The 27450-nt window shown below is 44.9% G+C and overlaps 1 pseudogene; it reads right to left on the bottom strand.

Moving 5' to 3' along the window:
• Nucleotides 1-1234: 1234 nt before the first annotated feature.
• Nucleotides 1235-11123, bottom strand: LOC125221064 (uncharacterized; annotated as a pseudogene).
• Nucleotides 11124-27450: the final 16327 nt, after the last annotated feature.

Raw genomic sequence — 27450 nt, forward strand, 5'->3', positions numbered from 1 at the left:
ATTTAAGTGCTTGAGGTGGATCAATCAAGGTATACTCCTTGGTCAACAAAATCAAGAAGACAAAGCCATAAACACATATTAGCAAGATGCAAGTCAAAGAAAAACAAACAAGGGGTGACACTTTTGCTGAAATTTGAATGATCTTTATGATTTTTTTTTTATTGGTATTGATTCCCACGCCCAATTTGGATGAATTTTGGTCGATAGATTCCCAAACAAGTCTAGATCAAGGGAAAAATGGCCATATATAGTCAGATTTGATGATTGGATATGTTTTGTATGGTTTTCCCCAACTATGCCAAAACAGGGCAATGATGTTAATCTCCACGGTTAACTAAGCAAACAAAGGAACTTTTTGATGAAATTTTGCAGGTACGTAGGTCACATAACATAGATCATACACACCAAATTTCAGCTTAATCTAATCACAATTGATCAATCCGATCATCCCAACAAAACAGAGCAAAAACAAAAGACAAAAGGAAAAATAACCCAACCCAAAGCAACAATAGATCAAACACCTAGTGGGTACTAGGCTCTAGATACCAAATGATGTGGATCCATGTATTTTGTGATCCATTTCCCAAGGATTTACCCAATTTGTAGGTGATTGATCTAATATTTTTGTGAAGTAGATTTTCTATTGTATCAATAATGGCAACCCAACAAGAATTTAGGAAACTAATATGAATAAAGCAAGAAGTAACATTGGATAGAGTGGAAAATTGAGATACATAGTCATTGATGAGGTAAGCTAAGACACTTACAACATACTAACATGCATCCATGGTTAGATCTTCAAGGAAACCACAAACCTTGAAGCATACCTCTACTTGATCCATACTTCACTAAGAATTGATGAACCAAGCAACCTAAATCTAGGAATTGGATAGGAAACCCTCTCAAAGAGGAACAAATCTCTCAAGCATATAATTCAGCAAAAACCTTAGGAAATGAAATAACATCAAGAGGTATTTATACTATGGGTCCAAAAATAGAAAGTTGGCCCACAAAATCTAAAAACGGCAGAATCGCCCGGTCGGGCATTCGGGCGAATTTCCACACTGAACCGGGCGCGCGAAACGCCCGGCCGGGCGTCCTCCTCGCGCCTTAATCAAATCGCCCGGTAAGGCGATTTTCACATGTGAAAATGCCCGACCCGGGCGTTTCCTCTGGAACTTCCGGTCGGCCCTCGTTCTTCAGCATGATCCTCAACTTTGGCTCATCCGTCCTCCTAGGCTCCTCCCGCTTGGACTTTTGAATGAAAGTTGCGAGTCCATCCATCCCGAAGCCGCCTCGCCATGGCTCTCGTCATGGGTCCATCCCGTGAGGTCGTATCATCCTCCCCTTCTTGGAAAGGATTTGTCCTCAAATCCGAACTCCCTACAACATGAAACAGACTCAAATCAGTGACGTTGAACATGCAACTAACATTATACTCACCGGGCAAGTCGATCACGTAGGCATTGTCGTTGACGCGTTCCAACACGAGAAAAGGCCCATCTCCTCTAGGGGCTAGCTTGCCCTTGGTCTTGTCGGGGAAACGTATCTTCCTAAGATGTACCCACACCCAATCGTTGGGTTCAAAAAACACCTTCTTGCGTCCCTTGTTCACGTGGCGGGCTACTTGCTCTCCCTTCTCTCGGATGCTCTCTTGCACTTGAGTATGCATCTCCTTCACGAACCTAGCCTTTTCCTCTCCCCCTACATCAAGCATAATTGACAAAGGCAAATCCACCGCGGACAAATCCAACGGGGTGAGGGGGTTAAATCCATATACAACTTCAAAAGGAGACAATTTAGTAGTGGAATGAAAAGTCCTATTGTATGCAAATTCGGCAATAGGTAGACACTCCTCCCAAGACATATTATTTTCAAATACGAGAGCACGAAGGAGGGTTCCTAAGGACCTATTCACTACTTCCGTTTGTCCATCCGTTCGGGGATGAGCGGTAGTAGAAAAAAGAAGCTTGGTTCCAAGACTTCCCCAAAGGGTCTTCCAAAAGAAACTCAAGAATTTGGCATCCCTATCACTCACAATTGTTTTTGGAACCCCATGCAATTTGACCACCTCCTTAAAAAACAAATTTGCAATGAATTTAGCATCATTCGTCTTCCTACATGGAATGAAATGAGCCATCTTGGAGAACCTATCTACCACTACCAAAATACTATCATTCTTGCGAGAAGACATGGGTAGGCCTAGCACGAAATCCATGGAAATGTCCACCCAAGGTTGTGTAGGTATAGGTAAAGGAGTATAAAGCCCAAAGTTACTAGACTTAGACTTGGCTTGCCTACACTCTATGCATTGACCACAAAATTTCTCAACATGTTTCTTCATACAAACCAAGAGAAATGTTCACTCAAAATATCAAAAGTTTTTGACACCCCAAAGTGTCCCATCAAGCCTCCCAAATGAGATTCCTTAATCAACAAGTCACGAATAGAGCAATTAGGAATGCAAAGCTTATTCTCTTTGTACAAGTAACCATCCATCCTATAATATTTATCAAAAGATCCTTTTTCACATGCTTCAAAAATGGTGGCAAATTCGTGATCATGCTTATATAAGTCCTTAATGAACTCAAAGCCAACATACTTGGAAGCACACACAACAAACACTTGTTTTCTCACATGCATCACATGATTATCAATTAAGACATCATCACTTGAAAGAGCATGAGGCTTCCTAGAAAGGGCATCGGCAACAACATTTTCCTTCCCCTTTTTATATTTGATCACATAAGGGAAAGTTTCTAGAAAAGCACTCCACTTAGCATGTCTTTTATCAAGTTTATGTTGTCCCCCTAGGAACTTAATGGATTCATGGTCGGTGTGAATTACAAACTCCCTATGCATAAGATAATGTTGCCAATTCTCTAAACACCTCACTATAGCATACAACTCCTTGTCATATGTGGGGTAGTTTAATTGGGCTTGGCCAAGATTTTCGGAGAAATAGGCTATGGGTTTCCCCTCTTGCATGAGCACTCCCCCTACCCCCACTCCACTAGCATCACACTCAAGCTCAAAAGTCTTGTCAAAATTGGGAAGGGCTAACAACGGAGCATGAGTAAGGTCATTTTTCAAGGTGTTAAAAGCTCTTTCTTGCTCCTCCCCCCACTTAAACTCGACATTCTTTTTCACAAGGTGATTAAGGGGAGATGCCTTAGTAGAAAAATCCCTCACAAACCTCCTATAGAAGCTTGCAAGACCATGGAAAGATCGAACTTCACTCACACTCTTGGGTATAGGCCACTCCCTAATCGCCTTCACTTTCTCCTCATCTACTTTCACACCATCCTTCCCCACAACAAATCCAAGAAAAAAAACCTCATCAACACAAAAAGTGCATTTGGATAACTTGGCATATAAGGCATGCATTCTCAACACTTCAAGCACATCCCTAAGATGATTAGCATGCTCTTCTACACTCTTACTATAAATCAAGATATCATCAAAATACACCACCATAAATTTTCCAATGAAAGGACGAAGCACATGATTCATCAAACGCATGAAAGTGGAAGGAGCATTAGTCAATCCAAAAGGCATAACAAGCCATTCATATAAGCCAAATTTGGTTTTAAAAGCGGTTTTCCATTCATCCCCTTCTTTCATGCGAATTTGGTGGTACCCACTTGCTAAATCAATTTTGGAAAAACAATGAGAGCCACATAGATCCTCAAGCATATCATCTAACCTAGGTATAGGGTGCCTATACTTAATGCTGATCTTATTGATGGCTCTACAATCCACGCACATTCTCCAAGTTCCATCCTTCTTAGGTACCAAAATAACGGAGACGGCACAAGGTGAAAGAGATTCTCTAATCAAACCTTTGGCAAGAAGTCCCTCGACTTGCCTTTGAAGTTCTTGAGTCTCATTTGGGTTTGCTTTGTATGCCGCCCGGTTGGAAAGAGAGGATCCCGGTACAAAATCGATTTGGTGCTCAATCCCTCTCACGGGTGGGAGCTTGTTTGGAAGCTCGTCCGGGAAGACATCCTTGAAACCTTGCAAAACACTTTCAATCAACAAAGGACAAGGATTAGTGTTAGTATTTAAACATAAATCGTTCTGGACCATGAGGAGGATGGTTGATCGGCTTTTTAGTGCCCACCCAAGGTCGGGAGCCTTAGCTAACAAGCAACCTTTTCCCTCCCTTGCTTGTGGTTTTTTTTGCTTGGGTACTTTATTTTTGCTCTCACCACCCCCTCTCTCACTTGGCTTTTTTAACTCACCCTCACTCACAAGCCTTTTCTCTCTATCCTTTTCCCTTTCCCTTTGTAGATGTTGGTGTGCTTCAAACACATCCTTAGGTAAGAGGGGCTTCAACCTAACCTTCAAGCCATTCACCATGTAGAAATACTCATTGGTGAAACCATTCTTATACACCCTCCTATCAAACTCCCAAGGCCTTCCCAACAACACATGACAAGCCGTCATTGGATTCCCTCCCTTGCTTGTGGTTTTTCTTGCTTGGGTACTTTATTTTTGCTCTCACCACCCCCTCTCTCACTTGGCTTTTTTAACTCACCCTCACTCACAAGCCTTTTCTCTCTATCCTTTTCCCTTTCCCTTTGTAGATGTTGGTGTGCTTCAAACACATCCTTAGGTAAGAGGGGCTTCAACCTAACCTTCAAACCATTCACCATGTAGAAATATTCATTGGTGAAACCATTCTTATACACCCTCCTATCAAACTCCCAAGGCCTTCCCAACAACACATGACAAGCCGTCATTGGATTCCCTCCCTTGCTTGTGGTTTTTCTTGCTTGGGTACTTTATTTTTGCTCTCACCACCCCCTCTCTCACTTGGCTTTTTTAACTCACCCTCACCCACAAGCCTTTTCTCTCTATCCTTTTCCCTTTCCCTCTGTAGATGTTGGTGTGCTTCAAACACATCCTTAGGTAAGAGGGGCTTCAACCTAACCTTCAAACCATTCACCATGTGGAAATATTCATTGGTGAAACCATTCTTATACACCCTCCTATCAAACTCCCAAGGCCTTCCCAACAACACATGACAAGCCGTCATTGGAAAGATATCACACATCACCTCATCCTCAAAGACACCATTCTTCAAAGGAACGAGACATTGATCCTTCACCTTTAGCTCCCCGGACTCCCCTAGCCATTGAAGCTTGTAAGGATTGGGGTGTTTGTCAACCTTCAACCCCAACTTGACCACCAATTATTCACTCACCACATTAGCACAACTACCTCCATCAATAATCACCAAACAAGTTATAGAGTATACCTTGCAATTCATATGGAAGATGTTGCAACTTTGTTCTTTATGCTCCTCAAGATCGGGTTGTACATTGAGCATCCTTAGAATCACTAAGGACTTTGACCCCTCATCCTCTTCTTCTCCACTAGAATATGACATTCGTGGCTCTACACTCGCCTTCTTGTCTTCTACCACCACGTCTTCCTCATCCTCACTATGCACGCTACCATCTTGCCCAATAACCATGACTCTTTGGTTGGGGCACTCACGAGCATAGTGACCATAGCCCTTACACTTGAAACATTGTACCTTGCTACTCTCCGTTGAGGAAGGGCTCTTGGTAACTTGTGGACTTGAGCTTGGAGATCCTTTGTATGGTGCTTTGCCTTGAGTAATAGGTGAGCTCTCCATCTTTTTGGAAGGGGTACTCCACTTGTTTCCTCCCATCCCGGTTTGACTAGAAGCCACTCTTGCTTTGCTAAGAGCCACCTCTTTACCTTGCCTCTCAAAAGTCTCGGCAAAACTTAGTACTTCCCCCAATGTGATTCCCCTCAAAGCCTCAATTTGGACTTTATGCTTCAAGGACGTGTTGAGACCATGGATGAAACGGTCTTGAGTGGTTTCCTCCGATTCATTTACTCCAATCTTGTTCTCAAAGCAAGAAGTTCATAGTAGTAATCCATCACACTCATGGATCCTTGCCTTAGGTCTTGAAGCTCCCCACGAAGCTTGAGATAATAGGACCTCGGTACAAAGGACTCCTTCATGATTCGGCACAACTCATCCCATGATCGCACCTCTCCCATCCTAGCTATCCTCCTCTTTCTCAACACATCATTCCACCAAGTGTTAGTATTACCCCTAAATTCGGCCAAAGCAATCTTCACCTTATCTCCCTCGGAATAGTTGTGGAGGGAAAAGATTTTTTCCACTTGAGATTCCCACTCCAAGTAGGCTTCGGGATCGAACTTTCCATGGAATTCGGGAAGGTTGTGTTTCAAGGTCTTGGACGGATCATCAAACCTTGGTCGGGGCTCCTCCTCATAATACCTATCCCTCCTAAATCTATCCCCATAAGGCTCAATCCCTCCATATTGATTTCCTCCTCCATAGCGACCATACCCCCCATTTCCTCATCCCCCTCGCCTATTGACTCCATTTCCCCCCCTAAACCTTCCATTCTCCAAATTGTTAACCCTATCCCGAACATTCCCTCCTTGCCACCCCTCATACTCCTCCTCTTCAACATTTTCCTCCGGGACCTCATTAGGCACAAAATTGCCCATAGGAGTGGGAGGCCTCGTCCCCCGCTCTCCCTTCCAAGTGTTGAACTCCTCAAATAAAGTGTTTTGGGCGGCAAGCATGCGGGCTTCGGATTCTTTTGATTGAGCAATGGATTCTTTTGCTCGCACATCTATTTGGATCATCATCTCTTGTTTGAATTCCTTCATCATCTCGCCCAATTTGGATGAATTTTGGTGGATAGATTACCAAACAAGTCTAGATCAAGGGAAAAATGGCCACATATAGTCAGATTTGATGATTGGATATGTTTTGTATGGTTTTCCCCAACTATGCCAAAACAGGGCAATGATGTTAATCTCCATGGTTAACTAAGCAAACAAAGGAACTTTTTGATGAAATTTTGCAGGTACGTAGGTCACATAACATAGATCATACACACCAAATTTCAGCTTAATCTAATCACAATTGATCAATCCGATCATCCCAACAAAACAGAGCAAAAACAAAAGACAAAAGGAAAAATAACCCAACCCAAAGCAACAATAGATCAAACACCTAGTGGGTACTAGGCTGTAGATACCAAATGATGTGGATCCATGTATTTTGTGATCCATTTCCCAAGGATTTACCCAATTTGTAGGTGATTGATCTAATATTTTTGTGAAGTAGATTTTCTATTGTATCAATAATGGCAACCCAACAAGAATTTAGGAAACTAAGATGATTAAAGCAAGAAGTAACATTGGATAGAATGGAAAATTGAGATACATAGTCATTGATGAGGTAAGCTAAGACACTTACAACATACTAACATGCATCCATGGTTAGATCTTCAAGGAAACCACAAACCTTGAAGCATACCTCTACTTGATCCATACTTCACTAAGAATTGATGAACCAAGCAACCTAAATCTAGGAATTGGATAGGAAACCCTCTCAAAGAGGAACAAATCTCTCAAGCATATAATTCAGCAAAAACCTAAGGAAATGAAATAACATCAAGAGGTATTTATACTATGGGTCCAAAAATAGAAAGTTGGCCCACAAAATCTAAAAACGGCAGAATCGCCCGGTCGGGCGTTCGGGCGAATTTCCACACTGAACCGGGCGCGCGAAACGCCCGGCCGGGTGATTCTGCCGTTTTTAGATTTTGTGGGCCAACTTTCTATTTTTGCCGTAATCAACAACAACCAATATATACGTATTTCCATACGAGGATGGAAATGGGCCCATGAAGTCCATGCCCCAAACATCAAAGATCTCGCAGACTATTATCGGAGTCTGTGGCATCTCATTTCTCATAGAAATCCCTCCGGTCAGTTGGCACCTATTGCAATTCTGGCAGAACTCATAAGCATCCCTATTCAGCGAAGGCCAATAGAACCCGCTATCCAGAACTTTCCTTTCCGTTTTACTTGGGCCGAAATGGCCACCACACGCTAGTGCATGACAATGGTTTAGCACGTCTCTTTGGTCCCACTCTGGAATACATCTTCTTATCATTTGATCTGAACCCATCTTCCAGAGGTATGGGTCATCCCAAAAGTAGTACTTGGATTCACTTTTAATTTTCATCCTCTGGGCCCTAGTGATTTCTTGTGCGGCAGGTAGTTCTCTAGTAACTAAATAATTCGCCAGGTCCGCGAACCAAGGCTCGTCATTCAGCTTGCCTTTTCGTTTCTCTGACTCCTCAGGCCCAGTTAATGCTAACACTGCTACCCATCTGATCGGTCTAGCGGATCCCCCTAAGTAATACAAGTGCTCTTCGGGAAAAGGATCGGGTACGGCTTCCTCATCTTCTCCTTGGGTAATCCTGCTTAAATGGTCAGCCACTCTGTTATCGGTCCCTCTCTTATCTCTGACTTCCCAGTCGAACTCTTGCAATAGCAGCACCCATCCGATTAGCCTTGGCTTAGATTCATTCTTGGCTAGGAGATATTTAATGGCTGCATGGTCAGTGAACACTATTGCCCTCGACCCCAGTAGATATGGTCGGAATTTTTCAAATGAGTACACCACAGCTAGCATCTCCTTCTCGGTGGTGTCATAGTTCTTCTGGGCCTGGTTGAGCGTCTTCAAGGCATAAAATATGACATAACTTTTTCCTTCGATCCTCTGGCCCAACACTGCTCCTATTGCAAAGTCACTTGAGTCGCACATTACCTCGAAGGGGTAATCCCAGTTGGGCGAGCGGATTATCGAAGCTGTGACCAGACGATCCTTGAGTAGCTGGAAGGCTTTTTTACACTTATCATCAAACTCAAACTCCACATCATTTTGGAGAAGTCTTGTCAGGTAGAACCCTGCATGCCCCAAGAATCCTCAAATTTCCTTCTGATTCGTTGGGTGTGGAAGCTTAGAGATCACCTCCACTTTTGCTTGATCTACCTCGATGCCCCTCTCAGATACAACATGTCCCAGTACTATCCCTTCCTTGACCATAAAGTGGCATTTCTCATAGTTCAGCACCAGGTTCTTCTTCCTGCATCTCTCCAAAACAATATCCAGGTGCCCCAGCCAAGTCTCGAAAGAATCTCCATATACAGTGAAATCATCCATAAATATTTCTATGCAGTCCTCTAGTAGATCCGAGAAAATTCTCATCATGCATCGCTGAATTGTCCCAGGTGCGTTGCACAGACCAAAAGGCATTCTCCGGTAGGCGTATGTTCCAAAGGGGCAGGTAAATGTGGTCTTCTCCTGATCCTCCGAATTGATATAGATTTGGAAGTATCCACTGTAGCCATCTAAAAAGCAGAAGTATTGCTTTCCCGCCAACCTTTCCAGCATTTGGTCGATGAAGGGTAGCGGGAAATGATCCTTGCGTGTGGCCGCATTGAGTTTCCGGTAGTCTATGCACATTCTCCACCCCGTGACTAACCTTGTGGGCACAAGCTCTTTGCGGTCATTCTTGACTACTTGTATTCCTGATTTCTTCGGCACCATGTGGACAGGACTCACCCACTCACTATCAGGAATGGAGTATATGATTCCCATGGCCAGCAGCTTCAATACTTCCTTTAAGACTTCCTCTCTCATGTTGGGGTTGAGTTTCCTCTGGAGATCCCGGTGTGCCTTGGCTCCTTCTTCCAAACGGATGTGGTGCATACATAGATCGGGGCTGATCCCTACTAGGTCAGATAGAGTCCACCCTATTGCTTTTTGGTTCCTCCCCAGCACTTCCAATAGCTTGACTTCCTGCTCCTGGGTCAGAAGGTTGTTGATTATGACTGGCAGAGATTCGTCTTCGCCTAGGTAGGCATACTTCAGACCCGGAGGAAGGTTCTTTAACTCTTTCTTTAGAGGGGGTACTTCAGGTGGCAACGGATTCTTCTCCATACCTTTCTTGACCAGCTCGTCCAACTCTGGCAACTTTTCCACACTAGCCAGTTGGACTGATCCCTTGGACCCAGGGGATCCTGCCTCACCACAGAATTCCGTTATTGCCTTTGTGATTTCTTCATTTGATAGCCCTTGCTTAATAACTGCTTCACACCATCCTGCAACTTCTTTCCTTATAGATTCGGTCATCTCCGATGCATCAGCCTGTTCCTGCAATAGTTCAGCCTCAAGAAACTCCTGGACCAGGGAGTTAATGACATCAACAAAATGGAGGTTTTCCACGTCAAGTGGTTTCCTCATAGCTTCATCAATGCTAAAACTGAATTTCTCCCCATTGTAATCTAAACAGATAATGCCATCAAAAACATCTATTATAGTCTTAGCGGTCCTCAAAAATGGTCTTCCTAAAAGAATGCCACTAGACTCAGCAGTTTCGTTTTCACTCATCTTTATCACATGGAAATCAGTAGGGTATAGAAAATCATGAACTTTTTCTATCACATTTTCTAACACTCCTTCAGGGCTAATGCATGATCTATCAGCTAACTCGATCACCACTTTCGTATCAGTCATTCTTGCTCCTACCAGTTTTTTATAAATGGAAAGCGGTAACACATTAATAGACGCGTCTAGATCACACATAGCATGCTCGACTCTGACACCTCCTATAGTGATAGGTAAGGTAAACATACCTGGGTCAGTCTGCTTCGACGGCATTATCCTCTTCTGGATTACTGCGGATACATTCTCCCCGATCACGATCTTTCCATCGGATTTTGCCTTGCCCGCAATGAACTCCTTAATGAATTTGCTGAACGGGGGCAGCTTCAACGCCTCCAGGAACGGGAGATTGATCTCCAACTTTCCAAAGATCTCCATGAAATCCACAGGGTTGTCCTTTTTCTTCTTGGCATCCCCTCGGTAGGGAAAAGGTTTAATCCTCTTTGTTGCGTTGGTCGGATCTTCCTTAGAGGGCTCTTCCGCCTCTTCTTTCTCTTTTTCAGTTTCTACCTCAGGCTCCGGGTCTAAGAAAAATGGTTCAGCCATCCGAGGTAACGGTCCTCCCAAATCACCGGCTTGGACATCATCCTCTGCCCTAACTTCTTCTTTTTGCTGGACCGGGTGGATAACATCCTCTCTCATTTACCTTCAGCTTGGGCCCTTCATATGCTTTCCCGGATCTCAGGGTAACCTGGCTGATATTTGCCATTTCGGGTGGCTTTACTGAGGCTGGAATCCTCTCTTCATTTCCTCGCATGTCGCCCAGTGACGTTGCGATCTGAGATAATTGCTTCGACATCAGATCCATCGCGGCCTTGTGTTCCCGCTGAGCATCCTGGAGCTTGTGGACCACGTCATTATTTGCCAGTAAGTTGTTCTGCATGTGCTGTTGAGAACTCACTAGGTCATGGACCATATCATCCAGATTCCTCTGGGTCCTGGAGTTCGGTTGACCGCCACTTGGCCCTTGACCATGATTTGGTCCACCCTCTTGATGCGGGCAAAAGTTTCTTTGACCTCCTTGGTTATTGTTGTATTGATTCCCTGGTCCCTGATAGTTGTTGTTCCTCTGGTGTGGGGGTACATATGAACTCCCCTGGTTATTTTGATTCCTATTGTTCCAGCTGGGTTGATTTCCTTGACCTCCTTGACTCCAATTACCTTGTGCTCCTTGATTCCAGTTGCCCTGTCCCTCTTGATTTCTTCCGGACCAGTTGGATTGGTTCCCTTGGTTTCCTTCTGAGTTAGTAATCTGGAGTTGAGGGTTTTGATTCCCATCGGATCACCTGAAGCATGACTTGTCCCTCCATGGAGCGTCTTTAATTTTCCACTGGTTCCAATTACTGCCCTGATTATTCTGGTTCCAATTTCCTAAAACATTTATATGGGCTGGACAATCCATCCCTCCTTGAGATCCGCAATAATTGTAACCATCCTCTGGACCCAGTGCTTGTTTTTCTTTTTCTGTTGGACCCGGTGAGTCGTTCTTCCCCAGGGCGGTTAGAATAGTCTTCTCCAGCTGCTCCATTCTAACATCCATCCTTGCATCCACTCGGGCATCCATCTTTTCTTCATTTTGCATTGTTACTACATCTGCACTTCCTCTCCTTAGGATGGTACGAGGTGAATCGTATGTCTTTTTTGCATCAATTAATCTTCCCAGTATCTCTCGGGCCTCGCTCACCTTCCTCTTGGTGAAATTTCCTCCACTAGCGGTATTCATCAGGTCTTTGGACTCAGTTTTTGCCCCTTCATAGAATAGATAGTAGGTTTCGGCTTCCATCATCCGGTGGTTTAGGCAAGCATCGAGCAGCCCTTTAAATCTGGAACAGTATTGACTCAACGATTCATCATATTCTTGCTTGCATTCCTGGATCTCCTTCTTAAGAGAATTCATTTTGTTAGAAGGGAAAAAGTAATCCAGGAATTCCAACTTGAAATCCTTCCATGTATGGATCGAGTCGGGTGGCAACCAAAATAACCACGTGTTAGCCTCCCCCTTCAGCGCAAACGGGATCGCGCGTAGTCGGTAATTGATAAGTCGTATTCTAAGCCTTGGTTATTGGTCAGTATGTCGTGAAATGCATGCATTATCTGCAAAACAGTTTCTCAAGTGTGTAGGATTAAAGGATCCAAGTCAGTAGGAGACGATTCAGGTGACACAAGTGAAAAGGGCGCTAGAAGGGTGTAATACTGACCAGGATGCATGCCAGAGAAAAGGCTCGAGATGGAGAAGAAGGATAGCTGGGATGATCATTAACAAGGGCATAAAAGTCAAAACTTGAAGGAAGTCTACCCTAAAAGCAAGGGCAAGCCTCCCTATAAAAGAAGCCACTTGGAGAGAGAGAAGGAGTTCGCCTTTAGAGTCCAGCCACCACACTTAGTTAGAATTCTCTCTAGAAGATCAGTTCCTTCAGCATTATCCAATCTCTCGTTCCTCGCCACAGCCATGCTCACTTGACGTCCAAGAGTCTGCCGGAGAAGTCATCAGTCCGCCGTTCCAACCAGTTATCGTAGTAGTATAGCAGTATCATCGCCCGAAGTGGCCAAACAATCGTTACCTTGCTTTCTAGTTTAATCTTTACTTGCTTTCATCATGGTTTTGTTGCAAACACTCATCGCTGTTACCCTTTTGAAGTACCTTGTTATTTTCCAACATTTACGTTATGAAGTTTCTATTTCGCATGTCGCTTTGGTTCGAGTTTGCTTCATTCTGCCTAGGGAAGTTAGATCTAGTTATTGCTTTTAATTTCTGAGTGCTTTCTTATCTGGAGTTGTTGATTTGAAGTTGCAGTTATGTTAGTCAAATTTCCATGCATGAGTTTCTTTTCTACGTTGTGATTACCACCTTGCATGTCAGTCAGTAGAAGTAAAGTTGCAGTTTCACCGTTTAATTTAAGTCTGAACATTTAAATCGATGGATCTTGAATTTGAATTTATGAATCTGAAGTTTAGTTATGGTGTTTGTGTTCATATGATTTTTGTCAATACTTGGTGAAGAAGAAAACGTCAAAATCAACTTTAGTGGGACCACTTTTACTTTTAAGTTACTTTTGCTTTTGTTCCCTACTTTTCAGTTGTACTATCCAGACCTGTCAGAGAGCCCCAGTCACCAGATATACCTTGTTGTCTAATTTTCCTCTTTTAGTAACTGTCTACTTTCCATATGCCTCTGAGACGCCTTGTCCCCTATTTTCACGAACACCACCACATGCCTGTTATTTTCACGCCTACTAGTCAGTAGAGTACCACCTTTATTTCTTGCCTAGGTAAAATCTCAACCCAAGCGTGGTAGCTAACCAAAACACCCAGGAAAGTCACCGCAGTTATCAAAACGTATCCATCCTCGTGGGATTCGACCCTTACCTCCATTATACTAATCAGTAGAAGTGGGTTGAGGAAACTTGTTTGAAGCCAGGTCCCGGTTGTCGTACCAACGACTCAGCTGGGTCGGGAATCTCTTCCTGATCAGTTGGATACACTCCAAATTACATACGTAAAACTAGGGAAAGAACCTGGGAACCACCAAAATGGCGTCGTTGCCGGGGATGGATGGCGTTCATACCTGTTATTGTGTGTGATCTTTTTGGTGTACATACTGTTTATAATTTTTCTTTTCTTTTTGTTTTCAGTTTATGAGAAGTGGCTCGGCTCCTGGTCAGTGGAGACCGAGGATACTTCCCCGAGGAACAATACTCGTTACCACTCGTTCTGGCCTGTCGACAGCATTGTCCGACCTAGGCACGAGTAGCGACGAAGAAAAAGAGGAGCTAGAGTACCAACTCCCGGAGCTTCTACCCCAACCAGTAAGAACACTAGTGAGAATGGCTAACCAAGGAGAGGACGATCCCGAGCTCGCAAAACTTACCGCACACGCCGACGGAGATCCCCCACAAGCCATAGTGGTCACCCCAGGCCAGACCGCCTGTGATGTGAAACCCCACGTGATTGCAATCCTACCGACGTACTGTGGGAAGAGTTACGAGGGACCCTATGAATTCTTAAATGAGTTCTGCAAAATCTGTAAGGCGCAGAGGCGGCCAGCAGGAGCAAGCGAGGACGATTACAGACTGAAGGCCCTACCTTTTGTCCTAAAGGGAGAGGCCAACACCTGGTTCATGCGCCTGCCAGCCGACACCATCAATACATGGGCCGATTTCAAGTCAGTTTTCCTAGCCGAGTTCTTCCCATCTTCAAAGCAAGCGCATTGAAGAGGAAAATATCGTGCATAAGGCAAGAATATGATGAAACACTGAGCGAGTACTGGGAGAAGTACATGAGCCTTCTGGAGTCATGCCCCAACCATCGCATGAAGGAGATAGAGGTGCACCACACCTTCTATGAGAGGATGGACAAGGAAACCAAGGATCTGGCGAATTCATCATCTGGAGGCGATTTCACCCAGTTGAGAGTAAGTGAAGCCAAAAAGGTGTTACACAAGTTGTTGAATGCGAAGAAGACGTACGACAACGCGAGAGAGGGGTACAGCAGAGAAAGGGTAGCGAGTGCTTCGGCTACTGACCAGGAGGAACGGATGGATTTGAAGATGGAGGAATTAAAGAAGGAGTTGTTGACTGCAATCAAGCAGAACACTCCACCACCTTCTCCGACTGGAGGCCAAGAGGCCCCAGCACTACCATATGATCAGCCGGACAACTCGCTGGATGTGGAGCAAGCAAATGCCGCAGGATACTACAATTCGAACGACAATTGGATTTCGGGAAAGCAAAGGGATGCACCGTGGAGGGATGGAAATCAGAATCAGAACCAAAATCAGGCTCCAAATCAACCCAACCCCCACCCGAATCAAAATCCCAACCGTGGCCCAACAAACCCTGACTACCAATCTAACTGGGTAGGAAGAAACCAGCATCCTCAGAACCAAAACTCTCAAAACCAGAACCCAAACCCTACCTATGTGCCACCCCATCAGCGAAACAACCAAAACCAAAACCAGAACCAAAACCAAAACCAGAACCAGAACCAAAACCAGAACCAATTTAACCCAGGTCCTCAACATAACACCCACCACCAAAACCAAAGTCAGTACCAGCACAGCCACGACCAGTATAACCCTCCTGCCCAATATAACCAGTACCCACAGAACCAAAACCAACAAAATTTCTCAGGCTACCAGTCAAACCCACCACCTCATTATAGCCAGCACCAGAGCTCGAACCAATTCCATTACCCAAACAGGTCGAGGAGGTCCATGGAGGACATGATGGGACAGATGCTTACCTCGCAGCAAAGCATTAAAAATGACCTGCAGTCCAGTAATGAAACTATGCAAGGAATGCAAAGTGCCCAGAAGGAGCATAGGGCAAATATGGATATGATGAACAGGCAGTTGGCCCAGCTCGCCAACTCGGCGGGCGAAATGAAAGGGAACTCAGGGAAACTCCCATCTACAGTCCATGTACCTGAAAAGGCAAATGTGAGCAAGATTACACTGCGGTCCGGAACAGCCTACAATGGACCTCAACTCAAGAATTCTGTTGGGGAGTCTAGTAGAGAAAGGGTGCTGAGCGACACCATATCAGCAGAAGAACTCATGAGGCCTCTGCCTCAGATGGAGGATCCATTTTTTCTAAACGAGGAGCCTACCGTGGAAGGAAAGGAGGGAGAAACACAACCTGGAAATGAGCAGCCGGAAATAACAATGCCCACATCGGAATCTCAAACCCAGGAGGCACCAAGGCAAAATCCACAAGGACTGACTGGAGAGGCTAAGGGAGAAAAACCGTTTCCATATCGGTTTGTGACGAAAAGGAAGAAGGAAAACCCTGTGGATTTCATGTCGATCTTTGGGAAGCTGGATGTCACCATACCATTCCTCCAAGCCATGAGACTGCCCCCTCTGGGGAAGTTTATAAAGGAGTTTATAGCCGGAAAGGCCCAGGAGGATGGAAAAATCATGGTGGAAGGAATAGCGTCAGCCATTGTACAGGAGAAACTACCACCCAAGAGAGCCGACCCAGGTATGTTTACCCTACCCATAACAATTGGAGATGTGAAAATCGAGCATGCAATGTGTGATTTAGGAGCATCTATCAATGTTATGTCGTTATCCATTTATAATCGGTTAAAGGGGGTAAAATTGTCAAATACTAGGGTGTTGATCCAACTGGCTGATAGGTCATGTATCAATCCTGAGGGTGTGTTAGAAAATGTGTTGGTCAGGATACAAAACTTTACTTATCCCGCTGATTTTTATGTCATTAAAATGAGTGAACCAGAAGCTAAGGAGTCTAGCGGGATATTGTTAGGAAGACCATTTTTAAGAACGGCTAAGAGAATTGTGGATATGGCCGAGGGAACAATATGCATTGACTTTAATGGTGAGAAATTTCTCTTTGACATCAATGAAGTCATGAAAAAACCAATAGATTCTGAAAATCTATGTTATGTTGATGTAATTGACCCCTTAGTCCAAGAATTGCTTGAGACCGAATTATTGCAGGAAAAACTCCAAGCCTTGGATGTGTATGCCCAGGCTGATGTGGAAGCAGCCGCATGGTGTGATCTGATCAGTAGCCGAGGGTTGACTGACGAAGAGATCGAAGAAGCAATTACGGAATTTTGTCGGAAGTCAGAACTAGCAGGATCCGTAGGGACCGTGGTACCGGCCAGTATGGAGGAAAAATCAGATGCTGAACAAGAACAAGAGGAGGATTCAAAGAAGAACCCTCTACCTACAGACACATTACCCCCGCAAGTGGAGTTGAAAAAGTTGCCAGCGAACCTTAAGTATGCCTACCTAGGGGAGGAAGACTCATTTCCTGTAATCATCAACAGCGGGTTGACTGAAGAGCAAGAAGCAAGACTACTAACTGTGCTGGGCAAAAACAAGAAGGCTATTGGATGGAGCCTTACGGACCTGGTAGGTATAAGCCCAGACGTCTGCATGTACCACATTAGACTGGAGGATGGAGCCAAGGCGCATAGAGATTCTCAATGAAAGGTGAACCCAAACATGCGGGAAGAGATACTGAAGGAAATCTTGAAGTTACTCTCACTGGGCATTATATACTCGGTACCAGATAGTGAATGGGTCAGCCCAATCCATTTGGTTCCCAAGAAATCAGGGATCCAGGTGGTCAAGAATGAGAGGAATGAGCTAGTGCCCACCAGACTAGTTACCGGGTGGTGAATGTGTATAGATTACCGAAAGCTGAACACTGCAACCAGGAAGGACCATTTTCCCCTGCCATTCATCGATCAAATGCTGGAGCGACTGGCTGGGAGGAAGTACTTCTGCTTTTTGGATGGGTACAGTGGTTACTTTCAAATTTACGTGGACCCGGAGGACCAGGATAAGACCACATTCACATGCCCGTTTGGAACCTATGCGTATAGGCGTATGCCATTTGGTCTATGCAACGCCCCCAGTACTTTCCAACGGTGCATGATGAGCATATTCTCGGATTTGATTGAAGATTGTATAGAGATCTTCATGGATGATTTCACTGTCTATGGAGACTCTTTCGACTCGTGCTTGCAACATTTGGATGTGGTACTAGAAAGGTGCCAAGCAAAGAGTCTAGTTTTAAATTTTGAGAAATGCCACTTTATGGTTACAGAAGGAATTGTCTTAGGACACGTGGTGTCAGAAAAGGGGATCCAGGTGGATCAAGCTAAAGTGGATGTCATATCCAAACTACCCTTCCCTACTGATCAGAAAGGAATAAGAGGTTTCCTTGGCCATGCTGGATTTTATCGGAGATTCATCAAGGACTTCGCCAAGATTGCCCAACCCCTTACCAGACTTCTCCAGAACGAGGTGGAGTTCGTTTTCGACGAGCATTGCAAGGCTGCTTTCTACCTCCTTAAGGAAAAGTTGATTTCTGCACAGATTATTCAGGCTCCTAACTGGGATCACCCCTTCGAGGTGATGTGCGATGCTAGTGACTATGCAGTGGGGGCCGTACTGGGTCAGAAGATCGATGGGAAAAGGTATGTGATATTCTATGCATCAAAGACCTTGAATCAAGCCCAACGGAATTATGACACCACCGAGAAGGAGATGTTGGCGGTTGTCTATTCATTCGAAAAGTTCAGGCAGTACCTACTGGGATCCAGAGTCATCGTCTATACTGATCATGCGGCGATCAAGTATCTCATTGCGAAGAAGGAGTCAAAGCCCCGACTGATCAGATGGGTGTTGCTTTTACAAGAATTCGACTGGGAGGTAGAAGACAAAAAGGGAGTTGAAAACAAAGTAGCGGACCACTTGAGCAGAATAATACAAGAAGGGAACAGTGAGGATGTGAGAGATCGATTCCCGGAAGAGCATTTGTGTGAAGTGATTTTCTCCGCAAGGAAGATCGATTGGGAAGAAGTAATGAGGCTTAATGGGCAGGACGCAACAACCAAGGGCAAGGAGAAAGTAGGACAGGAACCCTGGTATGCGGACTTGGCCAACTACCTAGTGACGGGAGAGCTACCAATGGTGCCAAACGTGACAAAGGCTCAGAGGATGAAGATCAAGAGCGAAGCAAAGTATTATTTTTGGGACGACCCATACTTGTGGAAGGCAGGAACCGACCAGGTCATAAGGAGATGTGTTCCTGACTGGGAGCAACGGGATGTACTAACGCACTGCCACTCCTTGGCATGTGGAGGACATTTCGGGCCAAGGAAGACTGCCATAAAGGTGTTGAATAGCGGATTCTACTGGCCAACCCTGAACAGAGATGCATACGAGTTTTGCAAAGGCTGTGACCGTTGCCAACTGACCGGTGGGATCTCCGCAAGGGAAGAAATGCCGCAAGTTCCAGTAATAGTTTGTGAAAGGTGTTCGATATCTGGGGTATGAACTTTATGGGTCCTTTTCCCTCATCTTATGGGAACTCCTACATCCTGGTGGCAGTTGACTACGTATCAAAATGGATAGAAGCCAAAGCCACAAGCACTTGTGAATCTAAGGAAGTCACCAAGTTCCTCAAGAATCATATATTCAGCCGATTTGGGATACCAAGGGCAATCATCTCCGATCAAGGCACTCACTTCTGCAACCGAACGGTCGAAGCATTGATGAAGAAGTACGGAGTTCATCACCGCCTATCCAGTCCTTACCATCCTCTAGCCAACGGGCAAGCAGAGATCTCAAACAGGGAAATAAAGAGCATTTTAGAGAAGACAGTCAACCCCTCCAGAAAAGATTGGAGCACAAGGTTGGAAATGCTCTGTGGGCATATCGGACAGCCTATAAAACTCCTATCGGGATGTCGCCCTATTGCATCGTCTTTGGGAAGATGTGTCACTTGCCAGTGGGAATTGAACACCGAGCGTACTGGGCAGTTCAGCAGGTTAACGTGGATGCTAAGGCCTGTGAAGAGGAAAGGAAGCTACAACTACAAGAGCTGGAAGAACTCAGATTGGAGTCGTTTGACTCAGCCATGTGGTACAAGGAGAAAACAAAGATGTGGCACGACAAAAATCTGAGAACCTAGGATCTCCAAGTTAGTCAGAAAGTACTACTCTTCCAGTCAAGATTGAAGCTAATGCCTAGGAAACTCAAGTCAAAATGGGCAGGACCTTACATTATCACTGCACTACGTGCTAATGCAGCGGTCGAGATTTCACGGAGTATCCCTAACTCTAAACCTTTTGTCGTTAATGGACATAGATTGAAAATATATAGGGAAAATGAAGAGGTGTGTGTAGTGGAAGAAATTCCACTACACTTTAATGGCGTCTAAATGACCAGTAGGAAAGGGATTTGGAGTTCCACCTGGTCGATGTCATATGATTTGTACTTACTCACCGGGTAAAACTTCAAATACCCTTACAGGCGAGTGCAGAGACTTGGAGGGCGCGTGGAGCAGGGACGTGACAGCAACGTCCAATCAGCTGCGAGAACTCGCAACCGCCTTCCACACGAAGCGTCGCAACCTGGCAACCTCCTACCACCGGTCAAAACCCTCAACTACCCACCACTCTATTAAACACCAAACCGCTTACTCCCCTTCACTTTACAAACCCTTACCTGCATTCTCTCACCCCACCCCGAAAACCACCACCCACTACAAAAACCACCGTGAACCACTACCGGAAAAAGAAAACCAACACCGGTACAGCCATGGCAAAGAGAAAGGCAACCAACAACCCAGCATCTACCACCGGCGAAGCCCCGTCAGAAGTCCAAGCAACAGCCGAGTCACAGCCGCCAAGCCCACAACGATCACAGCCACCGCCGACGATACAAATTCCGGCGATGGTTTCTTTAGACGCACTGGCGGCGTTTCTAAGGCAACAAGACCCCAACAAAGACTGGACAGCAACCCTGGCAGGATTTAGCCTAACCGGAGGTATGCCAGCGGCATCAAACCCTACCCCAACTGCAACCACAGAAAACCCACCCACCACCACCCCAAAAACCTCTATTCCGACATCCGAAAAGATTTCCCCAACAATAACTGCACAATCAGAACCCTCCCACCCTTCTCTCATACACCAATAAACAGAGCCGCTAGACGTCAGCCCTCTTTCCTCCTATCAAGATCCCAACTGGGGAGAAACAGAAGAAAAAGAGAGTGGAGGGAGAGCAAGCGAGAGCGAGAAAGGTGAAACAGAGAAGATAATGGCCACTAAGGCCAAAATCGATGAAGCAGAGAGGGAGGAAATAGATCTGAACAAAATGGCCAGAAAGCAAGGGTTAATGACGGAAGATGAATTCCAAGCGGTTTTGGGCAAGAGGGATAGGATCGTGGTAAACCCTGAAGGGGTGGCTGAGGTACTGGACCTCGCATCCCAGCAGTAGAGAAGGGGGAAGCAACAAAGGAAGCAGAAAGGTCGGAAGGGGTAGTCCGCCAATCAGTGGAGGAGAAGACAGACGTACAACCGGAAAAGGCCGAACAACTTGAAGAGGAGAGGCAAGAACCAGAAACACATCAAGAGGAAGCCTCAGGGGTAACTAAACCGGAACCAGTAAAGAGGAGGCTAGTGTTGAAAAACGACCCCAAAGTAGAAAGGCATAAACCCCAAAGAGTGTCACAGAGATGCTTAGGAAAGTGGAAGTCCAACAAGGCAGGAGCAAACACAGCCGCAGATGCAGTGGAGGTTTCGAGTGAAGACGAGAAGACTACTCCTACAAAACCTGGGGAGGAGCCCTCGAAAGCTAGCCAGGACACCCAAATGACAACAGGAACAATATCAGCAACGTCGACTGACCAGGAGGAGAATACTGACAAGGTGGTTGAGGGTCTGGACCTCGCATCAGAATCAGTAGGTCGGGAAGAGGCAGCAAGAAGTGATACTAGTACCCGCGTGGTGACCAAGCCTACCACCCAGGAGGACGTTTCAACACAAGCCGACGAAGAAGCAAAGGCAATGGAAATCGAAGAAACCAAGTACATTCAAGAAAGAAAAAGGAAGGGGAAAGCCCCTGTCAAGAAGAAACAAGTCATGAAGAAACAGCGCACTGCCAATACCAGCATAGTGATCAGAGAGCCGGAAGAGAGAGGGAGATCAAGTGACAGCGACTACACTTCCAGCGAGGAGTCTGACTCGGAGAGTGATATCTCTCTAGAAGAAGAAGAATACCATGAGCAGCAGCTCCTCGACAACCACCTTGAACTAGTCCATCCTCCGATAGAAAGGATCGTGTACCGGCAGTGGAGGGTAACGCTCACTGATGAGCTTATGGAGGACATGAAGCACTACGACACCAAAAAGCTTCAAGATGCATTTGACGACAAGGACGACAGTAGCAAGCAAGTCAAATGCGGAAAGGTACTCCACATACCCTCTTTGGATGACTTAGTTGTTCGTGATTCCTTCCTGGCCAGTATGGAAGCATTGGGTTTTGAGTGGCTGTTAGAGAATAGGGACCCGGAGATATCTGTGAGATTAGCAAAGGAGTTCTTCACCACGTTTAGGTTCCAACTCACTACGGACCTAGATGAGGTATCAATTTCCTTTAGGATATCGGTGGAGAACTGTCCATGAGTTTGATAGAGTGGACTGTGCGACTGGGTATGTGTAGCCTGGAGGAGGCTATAGGACCAGACTGGAGAAGCCGTGAGAGGGGGGTACCGAGGCGACATATAGAATTTGAGCCCCAGGAAGCCTGGGAGGAGCTAACCCACCCCGATGCTGGACAGTTTGCCTCCACTAAATCCAGATCCACCCACTTCAACAACTCCATGCTAAGATTGGTGCAACTCTACTTAGGCTATAATCTACTGGGGCAGAGCAACTCATCTGCAAGAACGTCCATGACCGAATTGTACTTGGTATGGTGCGCTAAGCGTGGAAGAAAACTGCACTTGAGATTTTGGACAGACTACCAATGCCACCTGATAGCCACCTACCCAGCCAGAAACTTGTCCCTCTGCCACATACTAGGAGCCTTCGTGCGCAACAACATCATCATAACAGAGGCAGAAGACCTATCTCCAATGTACATGGTCGACGCTCCTGGCCTGTTTGATATACCCTTCTTCGTCCGCACCAACTTGGTATACTACAGAGAAGGAGTACCCCAGTTCTACCAAATGGGAGAAGCCCCTGGAGGAAGGGCACAACAAGGCCAGGAGGTGCAAGCTGTCCAAATCGACCAAGCGCAAAGGCTGAGGCAAGAAAATCTGGAGAGGGCACTGACTGAGCTGGCTGAGGAGAATAGACAATCGCGGGCAGAGATGGCAAAGCTGACAACCCTAATGGAGAGCATCCTAAAGGAATTGGTAAGAGGAAAAGCAAGCAGTGGAGCTGGAACAAGCGGACGTGGAGGAATGGAAGAAGAATCCACCGGACCCGAGGAAGAAGAAGGCGATGGACAACTGGAGGATGATGACAACCAACCCGGACCTACTGAAGAAAAACCAACGGACCCACCTGCACAGAACCCTGCACCAAGAAGGAGCAGGAGAAATATCTGATCGGACCACCCACAAACTGACCAGTTAGTTTTTTTAAAATTCTAAGTTTTCTTTTAGTTCTGTTTTTTTTACTTTGTTAATAGGTAGAATTATGTGTTTTAATTGTGAGTAAACCCCATTCATAACACTTAGCCTATTTAATAGTCTAAGTGTGAGAAGTAAAGGGTTTGCTCCTTTGGTGCATGTATTTTAGTATGTTTTTCTTTGTGTTTTGTCATAAGGATGTTAACTCACACTTAGCCTACTGCGTAGTCTAAGTGTGAGGAGTTTATATATGTATATAACGTGTTTGTAATATGTTCTGTATTATTTTATAAATCTAGGTATATATCTAAACCTCTCCCACTTAGCCTATTGCATAGTTTAAGTGTGAGAAGGTTTTAGATATAGTATGTGTTTGTTATAAGTGTGTGTCTGTCATACTAGCCATTCCCAATTTTCACTTCACAGCCCGTATCTGGGGCAGACACTTGTGAAGTGAGAGGGGGGAGCAAATGGCCAGTATGACATGTATATATGTGTTATTTGAGTCAGTGCATGTTAGTTTTTTTTTTAAGGGTTTGTTTAGGTCTAGGAATTATGTGTTATGTTTCATGAATGGGCTTAAAACTCAACTGCCTCGAACTGACGGTGAGGGGAATTGAGGGAGATAAGGCATGCCGGAAAACAGAAACCACCCCCTCCAGTAACCCCTAGTCAGTATAGATGATGCGAGTATGAAGGAAAAACCCATCCCTTAGGTCAGACACGAAAGCCCTCTTAAAAGGTGAGTTAGAACCCCCCAAACTGGAACTACTTTCCACTAAATACTGAAAAAAAAAGAAGAGAGGCTACCATATGATGTCTAGGGCAAGGTGACCGCGTGTAGCAAACCTTGAAGGCAGTAGGAAATCCCCCCACGTTAAAAAAAAAAAAAAAAAAAAAAACAACAACCCTACCCTTAGAACCTCATTTTCTAGCCTGACTTATACCACGAAATAACCCATCAGCCACTGGAACTTTGTGCGTGCAAGGCATAAGGCAAGGAAGCAACCGCCCAGGAGGACATACAAAAGGAACCAGCTGAAGAAAAGAAAAGCAAAGAAAGAAGGAGAAAATTGATCTGAAAATTTTCAGACCCAAAAAAAATAGAAGAAGGAATAAGGGTGGCAAAGCCACAGAAAAGAAAAAAAAAAGAAGAAAATGGTCGCAAATACTTGACCACAAAAAGAGAAAGGAGGAAGAAGGAATAAGGGTGGCGAAGCCACAAAGAAGCTACTGACCAGTTGGGAGCCAATGTCAGAAATTGTCCAGCCGAAGAAGAAGCCCTAGCCAAAAGCCCGAATGCACACAGTTCTCCCTCATCAAATAAGTAGTTAGTTTTTGAACCCTAGAGCCTTAGGGACAACCACCCCAAACATTACAAACCGCTAGCCCCATTACAAGCCTTAAAGACCTTCAGGAGCTGCATGTGAGATCTGAGTCCGAAACATCTGTGGTTTAGCATTGAGAGAAAACAGTCCTAACATCCCCTGTGAGGAATGAGTGACTGAGTGAACCCAGTGTTTGGCCTAGGATTGGGTGATCCTGACAAGCAGATATGCTGACTGGGGAAGAAAAGGGGGGCGGCAGAAGTTCAAGGCTGCCTAAGGCCGGATTGCACCTGATCTCGAGGGAAAGGGTGGTTGAAAATATAGCATGTTCTATGTGTTTAAGTTTATTATGTGTTTTATGTGTTTGTGTCGTTGTTGTTTTCTTTTTCTTTGCGTCAGAGTCTTGATGTCTAGTTAGGTAAAGTCGGTCAGGGGGAGTAACCAGGCTCGAATTCGACTTATTTCTTTTTTGTTTGTCTTCACGCTTGAGGACAAGCATGTGGTAAGTGTGAGTAGTTTGATAAGTCGTATTCTAAGCCTTAGTTACTGGTCAGTATGTCGTCAAATGCATGCATTATCTGCAAAACAATTGCTCAAGTGTGCAGGATTAAAGGATCAAAGTCAGTAGGAGACGATTCAGGTGACGCAAGTGAAAAGGGCAGTAGAAGGGTGCAATACTGACCAAGATGCATGCCAGAGAAAAGGCTCGAGATGGAGAAGAAGGATAGCTGGGATGATCATTAACAAGGGCATAAAAGTCAAAACTTGAAGGAAGTCTACCCTAAAAGCAAGGGCAAGCCTCCCTATAAAAGAAGCCACTTGGAGAGAGAGAAGGAGTTCGCCTTTAGAGTCCAGCCACCACACTTAGTTAGAATTCTCTCTAGAAGATCAGTTCCTTCAGCATTATCCAATCTCTCGTTCCTCGCCACAGCCATGCTCACTTGACGTCCAAAAGTCTGCCGGAGAAGTCATCAGTCCGCCGTTCCAGCCAGTTATCGTAGTAGTATAGCAGTATCATCGCCCGAAGTGGCCAAACAATCGTTACCTTGCTTTCTAGTTTAATCTTTACTTGCTTTCATCGTGGTTTTGTTGCAAACACTCATCGTTGTTACCCTTTTGAAGTACCTTGTTTTTTTCCAACATTTACGTTATGAAGTTTCTATTTCGCATGTCGCTTTGGTTCGAGTTTGCTTCATTCTGCATAGGGAAGTTAGATCTAGTTATTGCTTTTAATTTCTGAGTGCTTTCTTATCTGGAGTTGTTGATTTGAAGTTGCAAGTATGTTAGTCAAATTTCCATGCATGAGTTTCTTTTCTACGCCGTGATTACCACCTTGCATGTCAGTCAGTAGAAGTAAAGTTGCAGTTTCACCGTTTAATTTAAGTCTGAACATTTAAATCGATGGATCTTGAGTTTGAATTTATGAATCTGAAGTTTAGTTATGGTGTTTGTGTTCATATGATTTTTGTCAATACTTGGTGAAGAAGAAAACGTCAAAATCAACTTTAGTTGGACCACTTTTACTTTTAAGTTACTTTTGCTTTTGTTCCCTACTTTTCAGTTGTACTATCCAGACCTGTCAGAGAGCCCCAGCCACCAGATATACCTTGTTGTCTAATTTTCCTCTTTTAGTAACTGTCTACTTTCCATATGCCTCTGAGACGCCTTATCCCCTATTTTCACGAACACCACCACATGCCTATTATTTTCACGCCTACTAGTCAGTAGAGTACCACCTTTATTTCTCGCCTAGGTAAAATCTCAACCCAAGCGTGGTAGCTAACCAAAACACCCAGGAAAGTCACCGCAGTTATCAAAACGTGTCCATCCTCGTGGGATTCGACCCTTACCTCCATTATACTAATCAGTAGAAGTGGGTTGAGGAAACTTGTTTGAAGCCAGGTCCCGGTTGTCGTACCAATGACTCAGCTGGGTCGGGAATCTCTTCCTGATCAGTTGGATACACTCCAAATTACATACGTAAAACTAGGGAAAGAACCTGGAAACCATCAATAATCCTCCTCTATTGCATTGTTGGGCCTCTTCTGAATACTGCAAAGCTTACTGAACTCATTGAGGAATTCATATGGATATTCATTCCTCCGACCCGAGAAATTGGGTAGAATACCTAGCACATTAGTTTTTATGTCGATCGCCCTCTGGCGCTGGTTAGAGACGATAGACTGGGCGGGCTCGCCATCTAAATGGGCAGTGAGCCAGCCGATCTCTTGGCTGCGTTGGCCATATCTTCAGCGCTTTCCTCCTCTGTTTCTGAGGTTGACTTTGGCTCCTTCTTAACTGACGAAGTTGACTCCTCGTCGCTCTCCGAACTCAGGTGAACTGGATCCCCTGTTGTAAGCCTCGATCTGGTGGTAACTGGGAATATCGCTTCCTTCACCCGCCAACTAGTCTGGACGCTTCTCCAACCAGGTGAGTTGTTCCAGTGTCCGAACCGGTAGCTCCTGTTCATAAACTGAAAAAAAGAAACAAAAGAAAACATAGTAAATAAACTATTTACACCAAAACATTCGTAAACACACAAATAACACTATGCATTCCCCGGCAACGGCGCCCTTTTGACAGGACTAGAGTAGACGTGATGTGTGATTATGTCACTCGATCTAACAGGTCCAGAGGATTCGACTAGACTTCAGAGGCTAGAAGATCATGAAACTATCAGAAAGGGGTCGTTGGGTGCACTCTATTCCTTCAAAAACCTCAACCCACTATACTACAATTTAGCACAGGGAAGTAAAGGATCGATCCCACGAGGACTACAATACAATAAAGGACTACAATTTGATCATGAAACTATCAGAAAGGACTAAAAATGTGTGTTAAAACAATACAATAAAGGACTACAATTTGATTCATATCAAATACCCCCAAA

This window comes from Salvia hispanica, chromosome 4, assembly GCF_029641045.1.
Source record: "Salvia hispanica isolate PSC_SH4W2 chromosome 4, Shi_PSC_v1, whole genome shotgun sequence".
Classification (NCBI taxonomy): Eukaryota; Viridiplantae; Streptophyta; class Magnoliopsida; order Lamiales; family Lamiaceae; genus Salvia; species Salvia hispanica.